The sequence below is a fragment of the Molothrus ater genome, chromosome 1, assembly GCF_012460135.2.
Source record: "Molothrus ater isolate BHLD 08-10-18 breed brown headed cowbird chromosome 1, BPBGC_Mater_1.1, whole genome shotgun sequence".
Classification (NCBI taxonomy): Eukaryota; Metazoa; Chordata; class Aves; order Passeriformes; family Icteridae; genus Molothrus; species Molothrus ater.
Genome location: NC_050478.2, coordinates 51,437,405 through 51,460,651, shown reverse-complemented (window position 1 = coordinate 51,460,651; position 23,247 = coordinate 51,437,405).

The following is a 23,247-nucleotide window of genomic DNA, read 5'->3' as shown; positions in this document are numbered from 1 at the left end:
TCTTAGTAATAAATTAAAGTAATTTTCCCGAAGACTAGTCTGATTTTCCCTAGAGGTAGCTGGTATGTAATTTCCCTGTCTTTAATCTGACTCATAAGCTTTTGTCATCTTATTTTCTTCCCAGCCCCGCTGAGGATTGGGAGCGAGGGAGTGACTGGATGGGGGTGTCTGGCAGCTGGCCAACATCAACCCCACCCAAACATTCCAAAAAAGGAATATGAAATCAAAATACTCATTTCAAATTACATTAAGTTGAAAATACATTTTCAGGCAGCAGCTTGGAAGACACCAAATTTGATGAATTTTCACAAAAGTGTTTTTACCAGTAGCTTATATGTGTAATGACATTTTTGTATTAAAGAAGACACTTCCATAAGATTAGTCCAACTTTTTATTCAGCATATATTTCATAGGTGATGGTCACTGCTTTCCTCTCCCCTCTCCAGAAAGTTTTACTTGCTTCTCAGGTTTACCAGATAACACATTTGTCCTGTGCTGTGATCCTCCACTTCTCTTTAAAGGTTTCCATTTGGAAATGCTCCATGAGATTAAATGGTGTACTACGACACCACCCCCAATTAAATGAAAGAGTTTCAGATCATGGATGGAACATAAGGTATTCATCCCACAGTAGCCATTCAAATATGTCATTCACCATGAGTAATAAAATTTTATAGGATAGCAAGAGACATGCTATTCTAAGCACCAATGCATACACCATTATTCAAGAGTAACCTCCTTTACTCTTGTTCTAGGTCAAAAGTAACATTGTGATGTTCTGGAAATTCTGGGAAAAGGAAAAAAAAAAAAAAGAAAGTGCTGATCAGCAGGCTCACTTAAGATCAGGTATTTATTCTGCAAAACTAATATCAAATAAAATAATCAGATGGGGAAAGGTGAAAAGAAAAAGGTGATGTAACAAGGTCAAACGACACTAGGCAGTTTTGATCAAACATTTTTGAATTGGAACTCAGTCTTCCGCAGTGTGAGGGTTTCTGTTGGACAAGAGTGACCTACTGAAACTGGAAAGAACACACACACTGCCAAAAATAGCCAGAAAATGTGAGACAATTATAATCATTCTGTAAAGGTCTTGTTTTATCTTTTCTCTCCTATAGAATTAAGGAAAAAAATCAGAGTCTTCCAGTCTTTGATGATGTATACTTTGTGATTCTATATGTATTATTTTCCTTTAGACTTACAAAATGTTATCTCATACATAAAATGATAGCACACAGCTGTTTCTTTGTGTCTGCTCTATGTCATCAGTAGAACAGGAAAAAAATTAAGAAATAAGAAAAACATATTTTTGAACTGTTCTTTGAAAAGTAAGGTAACAGGGTCATTGTGGTGAAAAATTGGGAAAACTAATTATTATGTATTGTCTTTAATGAGTGAAGACGTGTTCTTCCCAGCTACATCTACATTTCTGGAAGTTGTCCTATGCAAATCTGAAATAATTTGAATACTTCTAGTTTAGTTCATTTGAAAGTCAGATTTGTCAAGATACTTCTGTGGCTCAGTTGAGGGGCAGTAATATCTTAAATCAGTGTTTTTCTTCCAAAAAAAGTTATTTGTTTCTTGAACAGCTCATTTAAAAACACTGTAGAGAAAACATACAACTAGCATGTACTAAATGACAGTACAAAGTGTTATTTTATGATTAATATTTTATTTTAAGAGAAAGAGAAAACCTGCTCCTAGGAAAAAAAAATTCACATAATAATTTTTGTGAAAAGCTCTCCTCTTTTTTTATCTTTACTAAATGTATTAAAAATTTAAGCAAATAATAGTAAAATGAAATATCATGCTATCTTTTTTAATAATTACTGATTTTATAAGTATAACATAACAATTGCAATACTTTTATGAAAAATCCTCAAAATATAAGAATAACAGTATTAACATGTGGGTTTTTTGAGTTTACAGACCTTGTTCTATAATTCAGAGTTGAGCAGGCTCCAGGTGGATTGTCTATCTTTGATATGTTTTAGCAACTCAGAAAAATGTTGAAATGTTGTGCCTTGAAGTGAGGATTTACATTATTCATATTCTTCCTTCTTTATAGTTTTCCTGTTTGAAGACTAATAATTATAATTTCAGGAAAGACATATTATCTAAAATACTAAGTAGTTCATCAATGGTTGTTAAAAACCAGAGGAGTAGTACTTTTTTCTTCACTTCAGTCTGTTCCTAGACTAAAGGACTGATAAATACTGTTTGAGCGTCTTTGTTGGGGTGGGAGGGGAAATACAGAGGCTTCAGCTTCAAGGAGATTTTGAGAGATTGTGAAACCTGATATTATTGCTTGTGTTGGGATATGTATGGCACAGGTCACACTAAATAATGATTACCATAAACCAGATCTACCTTTTAGTGTTAACTCAAGAATTACAACACTTTCCTCCTTCTCACGTCCATTCTGTGGGTGGAGTAATGTAGTTCTAGTTCCAAAACTAAGAAGCAGAACAGTATTGGAATACGCAGCTGTCCTAAATAGCTCACTCTGGACCATAAACTTTTAGTTTTATTTTGAAACGTTGGTTTTTAGATCTTAGTTTTAGGTTCAGTTAATTTTAATTATTATGTAATTAACCATTAGTGTTGAGGGTGTTGTGAACTTTTAAATGAAATTAGTTTGAAATTTTTCCTTTGAAATTATAATTTTGGACAAGAATTGAAGAAAATAATAAAAAGCTGAAGTCCTTTTCTGTTCAGGATCATAATTTTATATAGCGAAAATAGATTAATTACACTCCTAACTCCTGGTAGCTTTGTTCATGGAATAGTATTCTAAACGTTTGAGCTGGATTCTAATAGAGCAGACAAATCATCAGTGAGAGAGTAACTATGTTTTAATTGCAGGCCTCAGGTGTGCAATTTTATGAAATATTTTAGTCCAGAATGATGTTCCTGTAGGAACTGGTGCAACAGCCAGAAGTAGCACATCTGAGTCCTATTGGGCAAAGATGTAAAGAAACATAGGAAGAAAATGAGGGCACAAATTAAAATAAATAAATAAAATCTCCTCCTCTCTTACCAGCCCACTTGTTTTTTAACCAAAGGTACATGATTTCCTGGTCATTTTAACTCTCAGTGTTAATTTAAGAACTCGATGAGGACCACTTAGGACTTTCACAATGTCATTTCTTTAATAAAAGAGAATCTAAAAGTCATCACTAAACCACAAATGGCTATTAAAAGGGCACTGATGATTATGGAAAGTAAGAAAAGAATTCTGAAAGGAATTCTAAATACTCTTCAGAGTAGATTATTTAAATTGAATTGTTCCACTCAGTGGACTATTTATTTGAGGCAGCCGTAATTCCATTTAGTTTATTTTGATTTCCAAAATGAAAGCTGATGAATACACTTTCAATTCAAATCTTCTGTAGTTTTTTCTTATGTCTTACATAAGAAATGGCAGTGCTACATAGTAAGTAGTTGGGGCATCCTGTCATCTTTAGGAACACTAAAATCAAAAATGGGTGAAAAGCTGGTGTCAAATACAGATCTATATTCTATATTCTATGCATTTGATCTATATTCTTTGCATCTGAGATGCAAAGGAAGGCTCTAGCATATATGTCAATGGCTGTACCAATCTCAGTGCTGCCGATCTAAGCAGCTGTGTCAGAAAAGGGCCATTGGCTAAAATATAGTCAACACAAGAAACATCACAATCCCTTTCGGAGGGCCATCTTTAAACTCTTAGTGATACAGGTTCTCTATTATTAATATGAATGATAAGGAAAACAAAAGATATTATTGCTGCCTTGAGGGCAATGAAACATCAGGAATTAAAGTGTCAAGCACTGTACACTGGGTAATGCAAAGAAGGAAATGGTGATTCTTGGAAGTATGTGGGACTTTATTAAGAATTCAAGATATATTAATATCGGTATAAAAATAAAGAGAACAATTTAGTTTTCTTATTTACTGCATATAATTCTGGCCAACTTTGTGGTGCTTACTAGCCATGAGTCCTTCTGATTTGTGTGTGGATTATCCATTAAATCAAACTTATTTTTTTGCATATGTCATGCATATACCATTGTAATACCCTGAACTGCAAAAAATCAGACTGCATCTCAGTTTACATTGATATTTGTAAAGAACAAATTCTTTTTACTCTTAAGTACGAGCAGATGCTATAATGAAGTAATTGCCAAAATTTACAAATAAAGCCGTTCCAAGAGGACTGAGAGCATAGAGAAATCTCATAGTTCATTGCAGAGATAATCTGGATAGGATATTTTGTTCTTCTTTGTTCTTTATATATAAGTATTGTTTTTAAATATTTTTAATATATATAGTTAAAATGAATTATTATTATTGAATGACTGTTATTACACAATAGATCATGTTGATAAGACTCAAAGTTGTGAGAGATCTTTTGTAGACAGTATGAGAAAAATATGTGAAGTGCTCATCTGGTGGTGGAAGAAATTGTATGTGTGGAGAAAGTTTTATTAAGGACCATAGATAGGATAAATGTGCACATTCATAGTCACTTTAATTCCCTTTTTCTGACATTTTATTTGCTTTCTTAGCAGTAAAGAGAGGAAAGGTCCAACAGCCTTACCCTCACAAATAGGGTGCATCTCTGGTAGATGTATACATGTCTGTATGCGTAAGAACACTAGAGTCAAAGGGCTAAAGGGGTCGGTTAAATTTACCAGGGGAGAGTAGATTAAATTTATGATTTATTCTTTCATTGTCAGTAGAATGGAAAAAAAACCTACTACTACTATTCTACCACAAATCTTTCCAAAGATATGTAGAGTGTGTACTACAACATAATAAGTGCTGTCTGCAACATCACTCTACTGTACAGTGTTGGAATCGTGGCATTCTGGTACTTTAAAATTATTTTATCCTTGGATTTCTGTGGTTATAAGAAGGAGGTAATGGGATGGAGAAACGTGCAAAATCTCTTCCCATTTCTTTTATGGGTGTTCTACCAGCAAACAGATTTCCACAATAGAGATGAAATCTTAGTGGATAATGTTTGACATTTTATAAAACGGTTGAAGTTTTCTGAGTGCTTTTTTTAACTAAGTGTATTCCATAATGGTAGCAATGGACAAACAATTTTGTTAATATTTATTTTAATGCTAATTGACCTCACTGCTTGTCCTAGATCTGACCATTTCAAGATAGTCAGAGACCCATGTAATCAAGTGAAAAATTCCGACTTATTAAAACCAATGGCAAAACTGCCGAGGAGCAGCAGGGAGACAGCAGTGGGAGTTAAATGCTCTTGTGGTGTGGTTATGTTTAACCAGAAGTTTGGTTTATCTAGGGGTCCAAAGGTGATGCATCTTGCACCTCAGTGAAGGCACAGCCACGTTTGGACAGTACGTACCCCTAGGGCATGCTCTGTAGGGTGCCTGCCCAGGGTTGCCAAACGGTCCATGATGTGTGTCCTTCCTTGTCCTCTCTGCACACAGCCCTGCCTGACTTTAAATAAGAGGCAAGGAAAGTGCTGCTTGCTCTTCAGCCTTCAGAAACCCAAAATTTAGTTTCTTTAACAATAAATCTGTCATGAAAGATTATGGGAGAGAGAGGTGAATGTGTAAGGAGAGCTTAAAGCAGGGAGCCATAGCAACTGAACCTAAACCTGATCCAGATCTGAATACAGATTACTGCAAATCAGTGCCTAGCAGACAGGCTACACAAGTTGAAAGAGATCAGGCTTATTTAAAAAGAAATTCTATTATTTTGCTTGATTCTTGGAGGCCGAGTTATTATCTTTTAAGTTTGATTTGATAGTATTGCCTACCTCTAGTTTTGTAGCTAACAAGCACACCATACTTTGCAGGCAGATGCAAAGAGCAATTGCCTCAGGCTGGGTATGGGGCTCTTTTAAATATTTACAATATTACAATAATAATAATAATAATAATAATAATAATAATAATAATAATAATAATAATAATAATAATAATAATAATAAAACTCCCAAGCCTAAACATTTTCCATAAAGTTTCTCTTATGGCATAACAGAAACACAGAGCCAGAAGTGATGTATTATAGACACAGAGGAACTGTAAAACCTACGAGTTCTAGTAGCAGTTTCAACTGACTTGCATTTACATTATTTTTATTCAGTTGCTGCCTTTCTGACCCTTGTAGCTACCAGACTTCTGAAGCATTGTACTCCCAGACAGGTGAGAATCCACGTCAGGACATGTGATGGCAGTACGTGTCTGGCACATCAGAAGATGTGATAAGAAAGGGCTGTGTAGTGCTCACCTGATGTGTTTGATATGCACTGCAGGCAGGAATCTGTGAACTTTAAGTGCTCCATGGCAGCCCAGCTGCAGCACAGTGACCCCACACTTAAGCCAGGGTGGGAGCTGGTCAGATACTCTGAGCTCATCCTTAACAGCAGAGGGTAACCAGTAGTGACTGCCTTGAAGATGCACACAGGAAGGTTGTCACAACCTACCAGCGGCATGCAAAATACCTGTAAGGTCAGCAATATGTGTCTGGGGCAGGATGGGTATATTTGACAGATGTGTGTTAAATAATCTTCTCCAAAGATCATGCATCCAATATTTTAATATTTTTTTACTTTAGAAATCTATTACTGAAGGTAAAATGACATCTTTGAAGAGACATTAAATAAAATTATATAGGATGCAGCATAGGTTTAGAATACGTTCTCATGTCTCTTGTGCAGAAATCATGCCCTAAGGTAAGGATAATTACTTCAAGTAAAACATAACTATAGCCAGTGCCACTGGACCACTCTTCATCAAAATCAGTGAAAAGCTTATATTTATTTGGCATGCAATGCCTGTACAAAATTGTGCAATGAGATTGTTAACCTAAGCAATGCAGGTGTTTGAATATATGTAGGAGTATTCACTAGAACAAAATCATACTCCCAAGGTCATAGTTACATCACAGGCTTACCTTAAGCAGTGATTGCATAGGATTAAAAAATATACACAAAACAAAAAAAAATCTTGTTTGATCAAGAAAACTCTTAATATTCTTAGGAAGTAATGCAAAAATTGTAATTGTTAGTGCTGTATTATAAAGTATAACTAAGTTTGTAGTAACTGCAAACTTTCTTGCTGGTGGTGAAATAAATAAGTGCCAGTGTCTCATTTCACATTTAGAAAGGGCAAAGCATAATATTCAGTGAAAGAAAATTTTGCCAAAATACTTGTACTGTTCACTAGGTTAAGAAATGTCTGGGTGGCTAGGCCAAGACAATGGTGGTGAATGGATTTACTTCCAGTTGGTGGCCCAGCATAACAACACACATCACTGGTGTTCTCCAGGGCTCAGTATTAGGAGCATTTCTATTTCTTCACCAGTGATGAGGGGATTGAGTAAACCCTCAGGCAGTTTGCAGATTAGTGTTTATCTGCTTGGAGGTTAGGAAGGTTCTGCAGAGGGAACTGCACAGGCTGCATTGGTGGGTTGAGGCTGACTATTTGAGATTCAACAAGAAACCTCCTGCACTTTGGTCTCAACAACCCCAGGCAGTGCCACAGGCTGGGGCAGAGTGGCTGCAAATCTGCCAGGCAGAAAAGGGCCTGGGGGTACTGGCTGGCAGCAGGGGAACATGAGCCAGTGTGTGCCCTGGTGGCCAAGAAGGCCAATGATCCTGGCCTGGAACAAAAATAGTGTGGTCAGCAGGAGAAGGGCAGTGATTGTCCCCTGCATAGAGCACTGGTGAGGCCACACCTCAAATCCTGCATTCAGTTTTGGCCCCCTCGTTGCAAGAAGGATATTGAGGTGCTGGAGTGTGTCCAGGGAAGGGGAACGGAGTTGGTGAAGGGTCTGGAGCGCAAGTCCTCCTCAAGCTGCACAGGGAGATGAGGGAGCTGAGGGTGTTTGGGGAAAATGGAGGCTTATGGTGACCTTATTGATCTTCACAACCACTTGGAAGGAAGCTATAGTAAGGTGGAAGTCCATCTCTTCCAAGTAACAAGTGATACTACAAGAGGAAGCAGCCTCAAGTTGCACCAGGTTTAGGTTAGATATTAGGAAAATTCCTCTTCACTGAAAGGATTATGTTTTTAATGTGTAATTAGGATGATCACCCAAATATGAAAATTAAGGAAATTTTGATTAGCATGAGAGCCTATTTTTTCTGACTGTTGCATATCAAAGTACTGGTAAGATATGTTTTCTGGATGGTTTAAGAAATGGATGAGCTTTACATCTGTAATAAATGTTTTTAAAGTTTAAAGTAGGTGTTAGATGTTTTATGCATGCTTGTTGCAAACATGAGCTAATTAGAAGCTTTGGCAGAGCAGTTTGTATCCATCACTCAGATAAGGAGCTGTGTTATTTAACAGACTACCTGTGCATACCTACAACATACGAGTATTTCTTGCTTGATGCCCTAACAGGTGGAAAGATTGATGACTTTGTGTTTAACATAATATTAAGCAGTTTGATAATTTAAATGTTTGTACTTATTCATCACAATAATATTTGCAATCAACCTTCTACTCACCAGTTCCACAGCCTTGCTTTAGTTTCCAGACATGAACCTTAGTCTATACTAGTAAGCATATGAGCAGTCTTTTTACTAGTCTTAGACAAAAGCTGTGGGCCTAATTGATTTCTCATTAGCTTTCTTTTTGTCCAATTCTGTTCAGGGTCTCAGCATTTGATAATTTCAGTTCACATTCAGAAGCATAGATGAGAGTTGTGAAGAATGTAATAGCACTTTGGGATTCAGTGCCCCTCAGGTTATGTGAAAGTATTGCTGCTAATCCCATGAGAAAGTGGGACTTCTCTCTGGACTCTTATTTGGATATCTCCAAACCATTCATAAGCTTAGAAACAGCAGAACAAGTAGTAAGATTCAGGATTATTTCTGTCTTTTGCTACAGACCTTGGTAAATATCATATGAGTAAGGTGGGATTTTAAATTTGTTTTGGCTTGGTTGGTTTTGTTGTTGCTTTTCAGTGATTTTTTTTAATAATGAAGATGGTGATAATTTATCAAAGCTGTTATGAGGCCAAGGTATTTGTGGGTATTTCCAGTCTGTTGCCAGTTATTATTTAGAATGTGCTATTACTTAGATGTGCTATTTAAGGAAACATTCAAAGGACAGTTTGCAAGACCACAGCTCTCTGCCAGAGTTTTTGCAGCTCTAAAGCAGAGCCAGTCTGCTTCCTAATTCAAATGGAAGCACAAAGAAAAATTATTACAAGTTTCCCTCAACTGTGATTTTTTTTTCCTCCAAATGTCTGTTCCCTTCCATTTTCACTGATGTTAAATGCACAGCAATGGATTCCTGCTCTTGATCTAGGTACATACATGTTTATTTGATTTGCCATCTTACTTGGCTCTTTCAATACAGGCCTATCCCCTGGGAGGAGGGGAAAACAGAAATGTTCATTTGATGCCTGCCTAAGAGCAGGTCATCATGGTTCACAGTATCACACAAGCTTCTGCCTAGAGCTGAGTTCACACAGTGACATGACAGTAGATGCTGGTGGCCACAGTTTACAGCAGGATAAATTACAACCAGACATGATTTCTCCTTGGAACAGTTAACACATCCACTCTTACCAGCTCAATATAATTCTTTTCTCTGCACCTACTCGCAATCCATGGGATTGTTTGTCCACAGTGTGTTAATAAGGTTTTTTCATCTTTGTATGGTGTTGACCATCCTGAAGTCCTTCCAAAATAGTTGGACACTGAAGGAACTTCAGTAGAGCAGCGTTTCTGTAGCTTAAATGGACAGACCCCCTTCTGATATGTATAAAGAATGAATTCATTCTACATCTGGACAACAATTATTTAGTTAGGACTTCTGCTTCACTTTCACTTTTTATGAAACCTTCTACCCTTGTATTGTGACAACTATCTAAAAACTACTGCAGTGGCACTCATATTTGTGTCATGAGCTACTTTTCAGGTGCTCCTTTAAGCACCTTGGTCCCTCCTTCTCCTCACGTAAGCAGCAGAGTGCACATGTGACTGAAGTTTAAGCTCTAATATTCTTTCCCCTCATTTGGGGTGTACATAATGCTGTCAAAGGATTGAGTTGTGAAAGTCTTACAAGTGGGTGTGTTGACATATTCTTGTCTCCTCTTGGAGGTCCCAAACCCTCTTTTTGGTCATATGATGGATGACATTTGAGGGATGACTGACATTAAAGAAAAATTGAAAAAAGGACATGTGGACCCTCACCAGAGAGAATGACAGATAGTGTTTGCCAGAAGAGTTCATATTTGAAGGTTTTTGAAGCATCTCTAAAAAACAAGATGACAAGCTTATGGTATATACGAGAAAAATGAATTTTTCTGGTAGGTTAACCAAGTCTGTATCTTACAAATGCCTGAATTAATTTAGTCTCCATTTATGGCAAATGTTTGTTGCCCTTCAGAGGAATTTATAATTGCCACAGCTAGTTCATGCAGTTGACAAGTGGGTGTACATACCTTGCATTTCAAATATAATAACAGTCTTTCAGGAGAGCTATTTTGAGAGCAGGTGATTTTGCATACCAATAATAAGAAAGGAAATTGCATGCACCGTTGAGACAGAGGAAAGAAGAAAGAAGCAAAATTGATAAGGGGTGCAGAATAATCTTCCTGTATGGTAGGATTCTGGCTGTAATGACACAAAATGTTTAATAAAGGGGCCTACACCCATGTCAGACCTGCAGGGTTCTCTCAGTATCTTTATAGGTTCTCTCAGTATCTTTATTTTAATAGTACTCATGATGCCCTGAAATGGTCTTCTGTGGGCTTTTGGAAGGGGCTTGGGCTGTGCTGGTTTACTGTGCACCAGTAACAGTTACAATAGAAAGATGACACCCTATGTGTGTATTATTTTATCTGCTATTATTTCCATACAGGTTTAAATAAGCTGATAGCTTTTACAATCTTAGGAATTAGCAGGGAGTCAAACACTATAGATTTGTAAAATCTAAAGGAAAAGTTTTGGTGTAAGCCTTTACTGAAGTGGACAGTTTTAACTCATGCTGAAGTAGACAGCTTTGTTTTGTTCATTTTATCCATTCATCTACATAAATTTGGATTTCAAATATAGAGAATTCCGATTTCTTGGAAGAAAAGAGATTTTATCTGTCAGCGATGATCAGGTAATTCACAGCAGAACTGACTTTACCACAGCCATCTTCTTTTTAGCTTTTTCATGTATCACAATCTGTTGGTGTCTAAGTCTCTTCCCACATCTGCTGAGTGTTTCCGACATACTCACTTCAAATGTCCACTTCATGCCAAATTTTCTAAAATTAACTCCACCAATTACATTTACTCTTGCTTTCTGTTTGTTCTTCTTGTTCACAGTCATCTTTCTTCCTCACTCCAAACAATTACCTTGTAAATGAGCCCTTGTAGGTTGTTTGTTGGAAGGAGGAATAGATAAAATAATTCAGATACAAAGTTTGTTGCAGTCCTAATTATCAGTCAGTCTTGATTACTGCTCGAGGACGTGCATGTACTCAGAGGAACAAACAAGTTTTTATTCTCAGAAATGTTCAGCTAACTGCACAAAAAAAAAAAACCCTGTTTTTTTTACCTCTGGTAAAGAACTTAGCTCCTCGGGGTAAAGTTTATGACTGTCTCAGCTCTGGGAGACACTGCAGTGGGCAGCAATTTCTACAGTACCTAGATGTTCCTCTGAATAAAGGGGTTTTCCAGTGGAAGAATTAGCCTGAAAAAGTTGTGCTGAACTCCCCCATCCATTTTGACACATTGGAGATCATTAGTGAGGGACCTGTTTCATTCTAGCCCATATGCTTTTCCAGTATACTGCCACCACATCCAAGTAAGTCCCTTCCTAAGCTGCTGGTGGTGAACTGTGACTTCAGTGTAGGTATGGTCAGCTGGGGAAATGTGCAGATGGCTCTCTCCATCTCGTTTCTCTCTTTGCTGGAGTGGGATATTCTTATAAAGGGCTCTCTTTGGCATTCAATCTAGCACATTTATTGGCAAGTGTGCTGTTTATACTTCAGAAGTAGTCAAAAACTGACAAGTGAAATTCACCTGGATCCCTCTTAAGAAAGAATAACTTTTGTTTGTAGCCTTGCAAGTAAAGTTCTCTTACAACACTGAGGTGATGTTATAAAGTTTCTTTTCAAATATGCATAGATTGGAGCAAACAGAGGATTAGCCACTAAGCTTCTATTTGAAGAGTTGGAGGTAAAGGAAAAAGAAATCTCTTTTTCTAAAAAGATAACAGGGAAAAAATATCATGCCTGTAAACACAGTGTCTGTACATATATGTCTGCATGTATTAAAGAGTTCCTGCATTTGAGAGAAAGAAAACGCATATTGTGGTATCTTCCACCTGTAATCAGACAATCTGTTTAGAAAAGCATAAGATGGTAAAGCTCTATCAACACACCTATATTACTTCTTGTCACGGAGCCCCCTCTGTGGTATTCACTTGTCTTTTATCTTCCTTAATATTCATTGTAAGAGGCCAGCAAGTCAATTTCTTCTTCAGATTTCAGTGTCTGTAATCCTGCTGAGTATCCAGCCTAAATTCTCCATTTCTTTATTTCCTGTTGTTACCACTGTGGGTTTTTATTGTCCTCTTCTTCCTTAAGTCTTGGCTGATGTCATGAGATCAAAAGCTCTGTGGCTGTTTGAGTGTAAAGTTAAGCAGTATTGCAGAGAAAACCTTGTCATTGTGATCCACATGTAATCATTACTCTCTTGCCTGTGCAAAAGTAAATGCAAAATGTCCCCTTCATCTGAGCTCTGACTGCTGATTCCTGATCACATCCCTACTGTTTTCTTATGGGCTGATCTGTGGTGCTGTAGGCAGACATCTTAATAGAGTCAGGACTGGCATCAGGGGGAATCTGCTTGACAAAGTACTCCACAATTTCGTAAAAAGCAGGGTATTTCCTGGCTACAGCAGAGTAATAGCAAGTTTTCCATCAGGCCAGCAGATAGGTCTGTTACCAATGTTTTGGAAGCTCTGGCCATTCCATAGACATGACAAGATGCTGTGCAACATCTGTATAATGCAAGAACCTCCAAACTGATCAAAACTAAACATTTCTCTAGCACAGAATCCTTCCCTTGACAGTGTCAAAAAAACCCAAAAAGTGTAGAAAAAGTGTAAGGAAAGGGCCAATCAAATGTGCTGCTTTGAGAAGACTCCTTTAGCCACCAACAAACTAGGGCAGATCAGGGATTCCAAATCTGGGACAATTAAGTAAATTTCACTCTTCTGGGAATGTTATTACTGCAGTAAGAACTTGTGACTGTTCAAACACTCTGATAGATCAAGCATCTAAATGAAAATATCGACTGGTGTTTTAAATCATGAAAGAATTTAGAAACCAGAAACACAATTTGACTTTCCATGGTAGCCCCCTAGGCTTTAGCATTCTGGGACTAGATAAAAGTCATTCTGTCAAGGGAATATATAAAGATTTAACATGCAAGTAAAAGGGAATAAAGTGGCCACTGGCTATTTTGTTGATTTAATCTTTGCTTTGTCATTTTCTTTACCAGGAATTTAGGAATAGAACAAGGTGTGGAAAGATTTTTAGGAGGAAAAAACCCTCATAAAGAAATGCAGACAAAAAGAGTTAAGTCATATATAATAATGTTCTTGGAGGTGGTTAGATTGGGGGAGTGTATTTCACATTACAGAAAATTGAGTCATAGATCCAATCACGGGCAGGATTACTTTCAACCAAGTCTGTTATCTTTATTGGGACTGTTTATTCCTATAGAACTGAGTTTACAAAAAGACAAAAAAATTGCAAATTTTGCAGATTTGTTATTAAAAATATATATTACAGTATATATATATATATATATATATATATAACACAGTACAAGGTTACACAGTATATATATATATATATATATATATATATATATATATATATATATATATATACAGGTTATATATATTAATATATTACCATGGACAGATATGAATTAGCGAGACAATCATAAAGATTGTAGGAAAATATTCCTAGACTAGATAAAATATAATAGATTCCAGTTCTTTAGGAGAATTTAATGGAATTTGTCATGAGAGTCCATTGTTAAAATTAGTGGCTTATGCTGCTTACAATGATATGTTATCTAGCAGTCAAATTTGGTTTTGATTCAGAACTGATTCCATCTAATTCTAATTTCCTAAATGACCTTTTCATGAAGTATACCACAGCTTCAAGATAGGAGATATTTTTCTAAATTGTTGTGCAATTTTTACCAAGTTGCTAGCTTATTCCTGTCTTTCTCTCAAAATAAAAGGAAAAAGATAATAGGCATATTTTCAATCTTTTGCATTATGTCTACTAAAATTTACTTACAAATAAGTAATAAAAATTACATAAAATTCACTCGTAAGATGTTATACTTTTCTCCTTACAAACAATTGTACAAAAATGAAGAGCATTTTTTTCATATTCTATTTCTGTAGAATTCCATATTGCGTATTCCATATTCCATATTCCATAACTAATTTTTTAGTCAAAGCTCTTTTTGTATTTTGAGGGGATGGTGTTCTGTTATTGTTTTTTTATTCCAACATAATTTGAAGCTTATAGAAAAAAAATTGTTTCCCAAATGCAATATCACTCCAGTGTGTGTAAGGAAAATTCTGAGTTAGGAAGATTGCGGATAACTTCATCACTTGCTCAAAGGAAGGGTTTATTTGTCACAAAACCATCCTTCCACCGCAGTTGCATATTTGTAAATGGAATTGGATGCTTGGCTGCTAGGTCTGTACTTGGACACAGTGAAGTTTTTTAAGGCCATAGTTTTACCCTTATGAGTTGCTTTTTCAAAAATGCCAGAACAGTGTTGACAAACAGCACAGAGCCACTGGTAATTTAGAAATGCTCTGTCACATTTCTTCTTTTCTGTTTCTAACATTATTTTTAGTTGAACATATTAACCAAAATGTCTGCTTCTGAGAAAATAGAACCCATTTTTCTGATTTTCCTCTTGATTTATAAGATCTGCAATGAGTACTTTTCTTTGCATTAACCCTTAAACCACAGTCTTTAATTACATTGATGTTTCTTTCTTAAATCCATTTATTTATGAAGATGTTACTGTAACTCTTGTGGAAATAAATTTTATTTTGCAGTACTTTCATTTTCAGACAAAAATTCTTAAGGATTGCAGCTTGTGATATCAGGAATCTGCATATCTCTGCCTTTGATATGTGTGCAAAACTGTGTAGTGCAACAATTCAAAACAAGAGGGAAAAAGCTGTGATTCCTTCTTTCCTAGAGGCTTTCCATCATTTATATTCACCAGTGAAAGGTTGGCATGCACCTCAAGACCTAATGATAATGAAAAATGTTGTATTAAAGACGAGAAATCTTTCATAACTTGCATACTAACACACTGAACTCATTACAGCTTGTCTCACTACAGCATGCTCTTTTATGTCTGCTGTAATGCACTTCATTTTCAAGAGACTGTGACGTGCAGTGATTCTGTAAACACTTTTCCTCTTCCTTACTTTCAAAAGCTGCCTTTGGTTGTCATAAACCACTCAGTTATTGGAAACAAATTAGGCACTAGGGTTTTCTGCAGTTTCTGACTAATATCAGGATCTGAAAAAATATATTTAAAATGTATCTGGGGCAAGTAATTGTTTTCCATTTTCCTAGAGCAGAGTACTGGCTCTGCTTTGGCTCAGGAGCTGCCAAGCAACCTCAGCAGTTTTATTAAATAGTGAGTTGTTTGTGGCATTGGCTGTCCTTTTTTCTGGTTTTGGGAGGATGTGTTCCTGGTGTGCCATTCTAGACATTATCATGCTTTGAGTAGTCAATAACAAACATATATTTATAAAGTGTTTATAGATAAATTGTAATCATTAACTCCAAGTTGAAATTTGCAGCGCCTTTCACGGAAGTGAAAGGTGGTTTTGATTTGTTACATACTATTTCTAAAGGTGTGGTAACAGCTCTGGGGGTACACCTCCAACATTTTGAGGTCTATGATACCTTAATTTGCCATTCAGTAAACTGTTCAGTTATTTAATTTTTCTCCTTTAAAAAAGAAACCAAGAAAACAAAACACCAGTATTAATATTCCTAGCTGCATTCACTACAAGTATCACAATGAATAATTCTTTGCTCTCAATGTACCTTCTATTTCCCAAGCTACTCCCACTGAACTCTTGACTCAATAAAATACATAAACGCATTTGACTTTAAACCAATCTAAAATATAGAAAAATAATGGAAAAGTTGGAAATGAGCTTATGAATGTCTGTAACATGGCTCTCAAAAATTTTTTTGCAATTGATTTTAAGTGACCTGTGTCAAAAGCTGTATGAAAATGGAAAAATGTCATGCAGAGGGACAAAAAATAATTGAATAGTAGTTGCAGTTTTGCAAAGAGCTCTGCTTCAGTAACTATGAAATCAAATCGCTCTGATTAAGTCATAATAAAAATATGTTTAAGATATGAAATCATTCCATTTCAGTTGTCCTAGAGGACTTGTCTGTGAGAAATACACTTTGCATTTGAATATGTATTTTTACATTTTGCATTGAGTATGTCCAACTTGATTCTTTATAGTTCTGTGAATTCTGTGTTCTATGCCTCTTTCAAAGATAATAGAGATGGCTTAAAAGAAACTCAGCTACTTGACATTGTGCTTTAATATAATGTTATGATTGACCTAGACTGCTGTTCTCAGTAGGAAAGTGACTATAAATATGATATGATGAGTTTTCCGAGAGGCAAAAATTAAATTCAAATTTAAGTTAAATAAAAGCTTACACTATGAGAAAGCCATCTTTAGAACACTGAAAACTGAGTCTTGTTTAGTCTAATCTTAAACTCTGAAGGTAAGGTAAACATAATTTACTTTTATTCCTATAATTGAAGAAGAAGAAATCTACATAAACTAACAGTACATTTCAACATACTGCATCAGAAGCTACTTGTCACCTGCTTCTATTTTAGATGTCATATCCCTGAGAAATAAAATAAATTTTCAAGAACAATTAAGAAGTCAACATCAGTTGAATGAATAGAGTAATAGCAATAAATATCACATTACTTCCATTCACCATTTAAAAAAGAGAAGAAAACAGTCAATAAAATCAGTAAGAATCTGCTTACCTTTTAAGACAGCTTGGAAGAGAAAATATGTAAATGACAAAAAAATTATGCATTCTCTGTACTAAGTGGGTAGTTTTGGTTGTTTGTGGGGATTTTGGGGTTTTTGGTTTATTTTGGGTTGGTTTGTTTGTTTGTTTGTTTGGGTTTTATTTGGAAATAAAGGCAAGGGGAATAGAATGATGGAAAGAATAATATGCTAGTAAAGAGAAAAATTAAGCTGTATGCAGCTGAGGCTGAGGCTGTTTGGAGCGGGCTTTGGAAAGAAGTAGTAGAAAACCTTTAGAAGCCCACAAATAAACACTTATGTTGACATCAGTGTTAATGGTGGTATCAGAGATCTGCATGTACAGGTTACAGAACACTTCAGAAATACCTGTTGTTGATATTATTGCACTGTTTGTGACAGTATTTCTATGTTACTCAATGTTATGTCACTTTCAAACTGTAACATCAAACAGTCTGTAAATTCTAGCAAATTGTGAATCTGAAACCTGCCTGTTTTCTGAGCCCTACGCCAAGACCAAACTGCCAGATGAGGCTCACCAAAAACTTCACATTCTCCTGGATTTAGGTAGGATAGAGTTGTTTCCTTCCCAGTAGTTGGTGGAGTTATGTGGTTTGGATTTTGTACAAGAATAGCATTAATAACACACTGAGGCTTTAGTGGTGGCTGAGCAGTGCTTACCCTAAGTCAAGGAGTTTTCAGCAATCTGGGGGGAGCATAGACAGGACAGCTGACTGAAATTGGCCAAAGGGACATTTCATACCCCAGAACATCACATTCAGAATAAAAACTGGGGGGAAACTGGCCAGGAGCCATCAATCCCTGCTGGACAGGCTGGACATCCATCAGTAGGTGGTCAGTAATTGCACTGTATGTGACTTGATTTTCTTGTGGTTTATTCTTCTCTCTCTCTCTCTCCTTTTCATTACAATAATAATTATTATATTTTAATTTTTCCAATTATGAAAATTACCATCTATCAATCAATGAGTTTTTACCTTTTTTTCCCAGTCACCTCCCCATGCCATCAAAATAGAGGAGAGGAGCAGCTGAGCAGTGGCATGGTGAGGCTAAACCACAACACAGATAAAGAAGAGGTAGGAGGAGAATTGTTATGGAAGCAGAGATCACTGAATTTAGACAATGCAGTCTCTCAATATCAGATGGGGATTGCTGGGTGTGGTATGGTTACGTTTGTCAGTCCTGGCTGAACATTGCTCAAACTGGCTTGAATTAGCACTGCTGTCCTATGCAAGCCTGAATTTAAGGAAAAACAGAGCATCTGTTTGTTTACTATAAAGTGCTCTGGTGTCTACTCTGGGAACTCAGAAGCTGAATAGCTAGAAAAAAAACATACTTGTAGCATGTCCTTGGAGGGAAAACTGCACATGGTAAACTGGTCAGCCGTCCCAAGCCTTACTTTGACTTTACAAAGGCAAGTTACACTGTACATAGTTAGTTACTGATGCTAAACTGACCTTTGGATAAGTCAAAGCTACAGTCAGCATATTAACATCAGGTTTTATTTAAAAAAAAAACCAAAAAATTAGGCCAGTGACAGAACTTTGAGTCCTGCCATTCACAAATATCTCCTTTTTAATTATATACCTTATATACTTCACTGAGCACATTTTTAAAATCTGAAAATTTCCATTAAATTTTGAGCTCAAACAGAAAAACCAAGATAGGGATTTAATCCTTCAAACTCTGATGATATTTGCAGGTCTAGGTCCTTGACTGACTTCTTTTTTACTTTATGGAAAATTAATGCAAAGCTTATTTCAATCCATGTGCTACATACCAGTGACACATCAGAAATAGTTATGATTTTTCTTTTCATTAAGAAATAGAAAAATCAGAATCTGAATTTAAATGAAAATACTGAACCAGTTTTAGGTATTTCTTAATGGGAAATTAAAACATAAAATTATATTTTCATGTAAATGTAAATTTCAACTTTATATTAATGAAAAATAACTTTTTAACTATATAAAATCTTGCATGAACTTAGTATGAATCGAGCAAGGACATTTTAAACAAATATGATGTAAAGCTCTGGTGAATACTGTTTTTGCTCTAAAACTCATCATAAAATAACTCCTCTGAAATGTACTAGGTATGTTTTACTATTTCCTCCACTATTTATTATAAACAAGTATTTACATCTAAAACAGTCTAGACAGGTGAAAGTAATATTATTATAGAGCAAAAGGCACAGTCAAGATGCACTCAATCCCTTGTGGTTTTTTAAGAAAAATAAAAAGGCAATGATGGAAATTCATTTACTTTGCTCTTATTAATGTTTGAGGTGACTGAATCAAGATAAGGTACATAAGTGTTCCATCATTTTATGTGTCATAAAGGAAGGGGAAGATATTTTTGTCAAACAACTTTGCTGATTGGAAAAACAATCAAAAAAATGAGAGTATTGTGTAAGATTGAAAATAGTCTGAATTCAGAAGGATAAAGATGAATCATTTGCAACTATGAGAAACAAGAGGACTGAAAACAAAACCGGTAAAAATGATTTAAAGTATATGTTGCATAAGGCAAGACAGAAGCTGTGTCTTCAGAGCAGTCATAGTTTCTTAACTGGAAATATCGAGTCACTCAGAAGCTCAGACTCCCTCCACACACCCTCCTCCCTGCTCCTCCTCTCCCCACAAAAAAAACCATCAAAACAACAAACCAACAACTAAACACACTAGTGTCAAGCATAATATTCTTTGTTACCTTTTCAAAAAATCTGCTTTATAGAATAACTGTGCAAGTGTATTTTCAATTTTTTTCTTTCCCTGAACATAACTGTTAGAAACCTGATTTTATTTTTTAATAAAAGGTTTATTTTTATGTAATACTGGGCCTGGGAATGAGAAGAACAGCCATACAGGAAGAGATAGGGCCCAGGGAAAAAGAAAAGCTAACTGCATCAATTAGTGTTGCAAACACTAATGGTTCCCTTATTTTGAATTAATTTTCAAGCATTTAGAGAAATACTTTAAAATTGTAAACTAGGTAAAACATAATAGAAAAAAAAAAAAGATTGTGTTGGTAATTCAGTATAAGGTGTTTAAAACAACAGAAAAAAATATTCCCTGGTTCAAGTTTGCACATAACCTGCCATAATTTTATTGTATCAGCAAGTAATGATTCAGAGATTTGCACAGATCATAGAATCACAGACTATCTCAGTTTGAAAGGGATCATAAAATCCAATTTTCTACTCCTTACAAGTCTACCTAACACTAAACTGCATGGCTAAGAACATCATCCAGACACTCTGAACTCTAACAGACTTGGGGCCGTGATCATTCTGCTGGGAGCCTGTTCCAGAGACCATTGACTGTCCCAGTGAAAAACCTTTATCTAATGTCCAATCCGAACTTCCCTTGATGTACTTCATTTCCTCCCCTCGTGTCTTATTGTCAGTCACCCAACAGAGGAGATCAGCATCCCCTACTCTGCCGCTTGAGAAAGTTGTAGACTATGGTGGGGTCACACCTCAGTTTTCACTTCTCCAAGCTTATCAAGCCAAGTGACCTCAGTCGCTTCTCCTAAGTCTTGCCCTCAAGACTTTTCATCATCTCAGTTGTGCTTTTCTGGACACACTTTGATGATTGATGTTCTCCTTATACTGTGGCACCCAAAACTGCCCCAGCACTCGAGGTGAAGCTGCCCCAGTGCAGAGCAGAGCAGGACAATCCCCTCCCTTGCCTGGCTGTCCCTGATACACCCCAGGACAGGCTTGCCTCTCCTGGCTGCCAGGGCACTGCTGACTCATGTTCAACTTTCCATCAGCCAGGACCCTCAGGTCCCTTTTCATGAGGCAGCTTTTCAGCCTGTTGTCACCCAGTTTGTACATATAAACCTGATTATTCCATCCAAGGTGTAGAATCTGGCACTTGCTCTTAAATTTCATATGGTTGGTGATTGCCCAACTCTTGAGTCTATAAAGGTGTCTCTAAGGCCTCCCTACTTTTGGGAAGTTCACAGCTCTTCCTAGTTCAGTATCATCAGCAAACTTGCTTCCTGTACACTTGACTCCTGCATCCAGATCATTTGTAAAAACATTAAAGAGCACTGTCCCTAAAATTGAGCCCTGGGGAAGCCCACTGGGAGCCAGCCTGATGTAACCCCACTTACTATAATCCTTTGAGCATAATCTGACAGCTAATTGTTCACTCAATCTATTATGAATTTGTCTATGGACTAGTACATGACACATTTTTCCCAGAAGTATACTGTGGGAGACAGTATCCAAACCTTGCTAAAATCCCAGACCACCCCATCTACCAACTTTTCTTGGTCAGCTAGGTGGGTGTCCTCATCATAAAAGGAATTAAGTTGGTTAAGCAGGACATCAACCTGTGCTGGAAATGACACGTTTGTGTTACCTCTTAGCTGTTTATCATAACTTCTTGTAATTTCCAGAAAAACTTTCTCCATAATTTTACCAGGCACTGAAGTGAGACTTACAGGCCTGTAATTAGCAGGGTCTTCTTATCCTTTTCAAAAACTGGGACAAAATTTTCCAGCTTCCAGTTGACTAGAAAATCAAGGAATCCCAATACTTTTGAAAAATTATGGAGAGAGGTCCCAAAATAGCATCAGTCATCATCATTTTGGGATGACGAAACAAAAATAAAACACAGAGGAATAATTTTGAAGAGTATAATATTTTTAAGAGGATAATAATTTTTGAGAGTATAATGTTTAAGAGTATAATACAGCATTCCTCCAAGTCAGTGATCTGGAATACCTTTGCCTTGATAAACAATCCTGTATTTGGCTTCATGTAACAAAAAATTTTGTGTTAAAAAGTAAAAAAGCTTTCAGGAGTAGCAGTGATATACCACCCTGAAAGGCACTAGCAATTAGCTGGGGTAAGAACAAGGGGATGTGTCAGATAAATACAGAAAAAGACATGGCATTGTTAATCTTGCAACACTTCTATGAATGGACAAATGGTCTCTCTTTGACAAGAACACAATAAAGAACTCAGTGCTATGGATACCTGTGATGGGTTGATGCTGGCCAAACATCAGTGCATCTATGAAAATAATATATTCACCCTCTTTGGCTATAGTTAAGCAGAGAAAGGGAAAAGAATACTCATGGGGTGAGGTAAAGATTAGGAGAAAACAATTTAAGGGCAAAACAAGTTCAAAACTTTAAAAGGTATAAGGGAAAAATTTATTAAAATAATTAAAATAAGATAATGAGTACTAAAATAAGCCTTTAGAACACCTTTCCACCCCCCTCCCAGACCTTCTTTCCTTCCCACTGACAGCTCAGGGAGACAAAATATGGGATTTTTAGTGTTTGCTACTGAAGATTTTTCTTCAATTCGCTTAAGGATAGGAATTTCTTTTGCTATGCCATGGGGTCTTCCTATAGGAAACAGTTCTCTGTGAACTTTTCCAACATGGTTTCAATTTTCATGGCTAATAGTCTGCCTGTAACCTGCTCTCAATGTGAAGTTCCTCCCATTGCTTGCAGTCTTCCCACAACTGCTTTTCACGGGCCTTTCTGAGGTGCAGTTTTTAAGGATGAGCTGCTCTAGTATATAAACAAGGGTCTTCTTCTTCTACCTCCTAAAGCAAGAGTTCTCTCTTTCTCTATTCAAGCCACCAGATCACAGCATGAGCGCCTTTTTCTCATGGGCTGCGAGTGAACACTACATACCCCCATGCACTTAATGAATTACAGGAAACAGTTTGTTGTATTGCAGTCCTCACCATGGCTTGCAGAAGAATCTCAGCTCCAATGTGCCTGTTCTCAGAGCTAACCAGCTGTTGGTTCTGCCAGGCACAGAGGAAGCTGCTAGCAGCTCTTCACAGAGAATTACTTGCAGGGCTGATTTTTTTCCCCTCTTCACCAAAAATGAATTATTGCAAAACCAGCATAATATCAAACCATAATATTGCATTCATGAGTATATGTTTGTTTGTTTTTTTTTTTTTCTTTTTAGAGCAGCCCTTTTTTTTTTTTCTTGTCATTGGAGAAATTTTCTATCAGGAAAAAATATTTGTTAAGATTATGTCAGTGCTGAGAGAGAGCACTAACAAAGTTGGAATTACCCACAATAAAATAAGCCATATAATGAAATAAACATGTTTAAGACATATGAAAATATTTTAATTAGATTTTGAGCATATAAT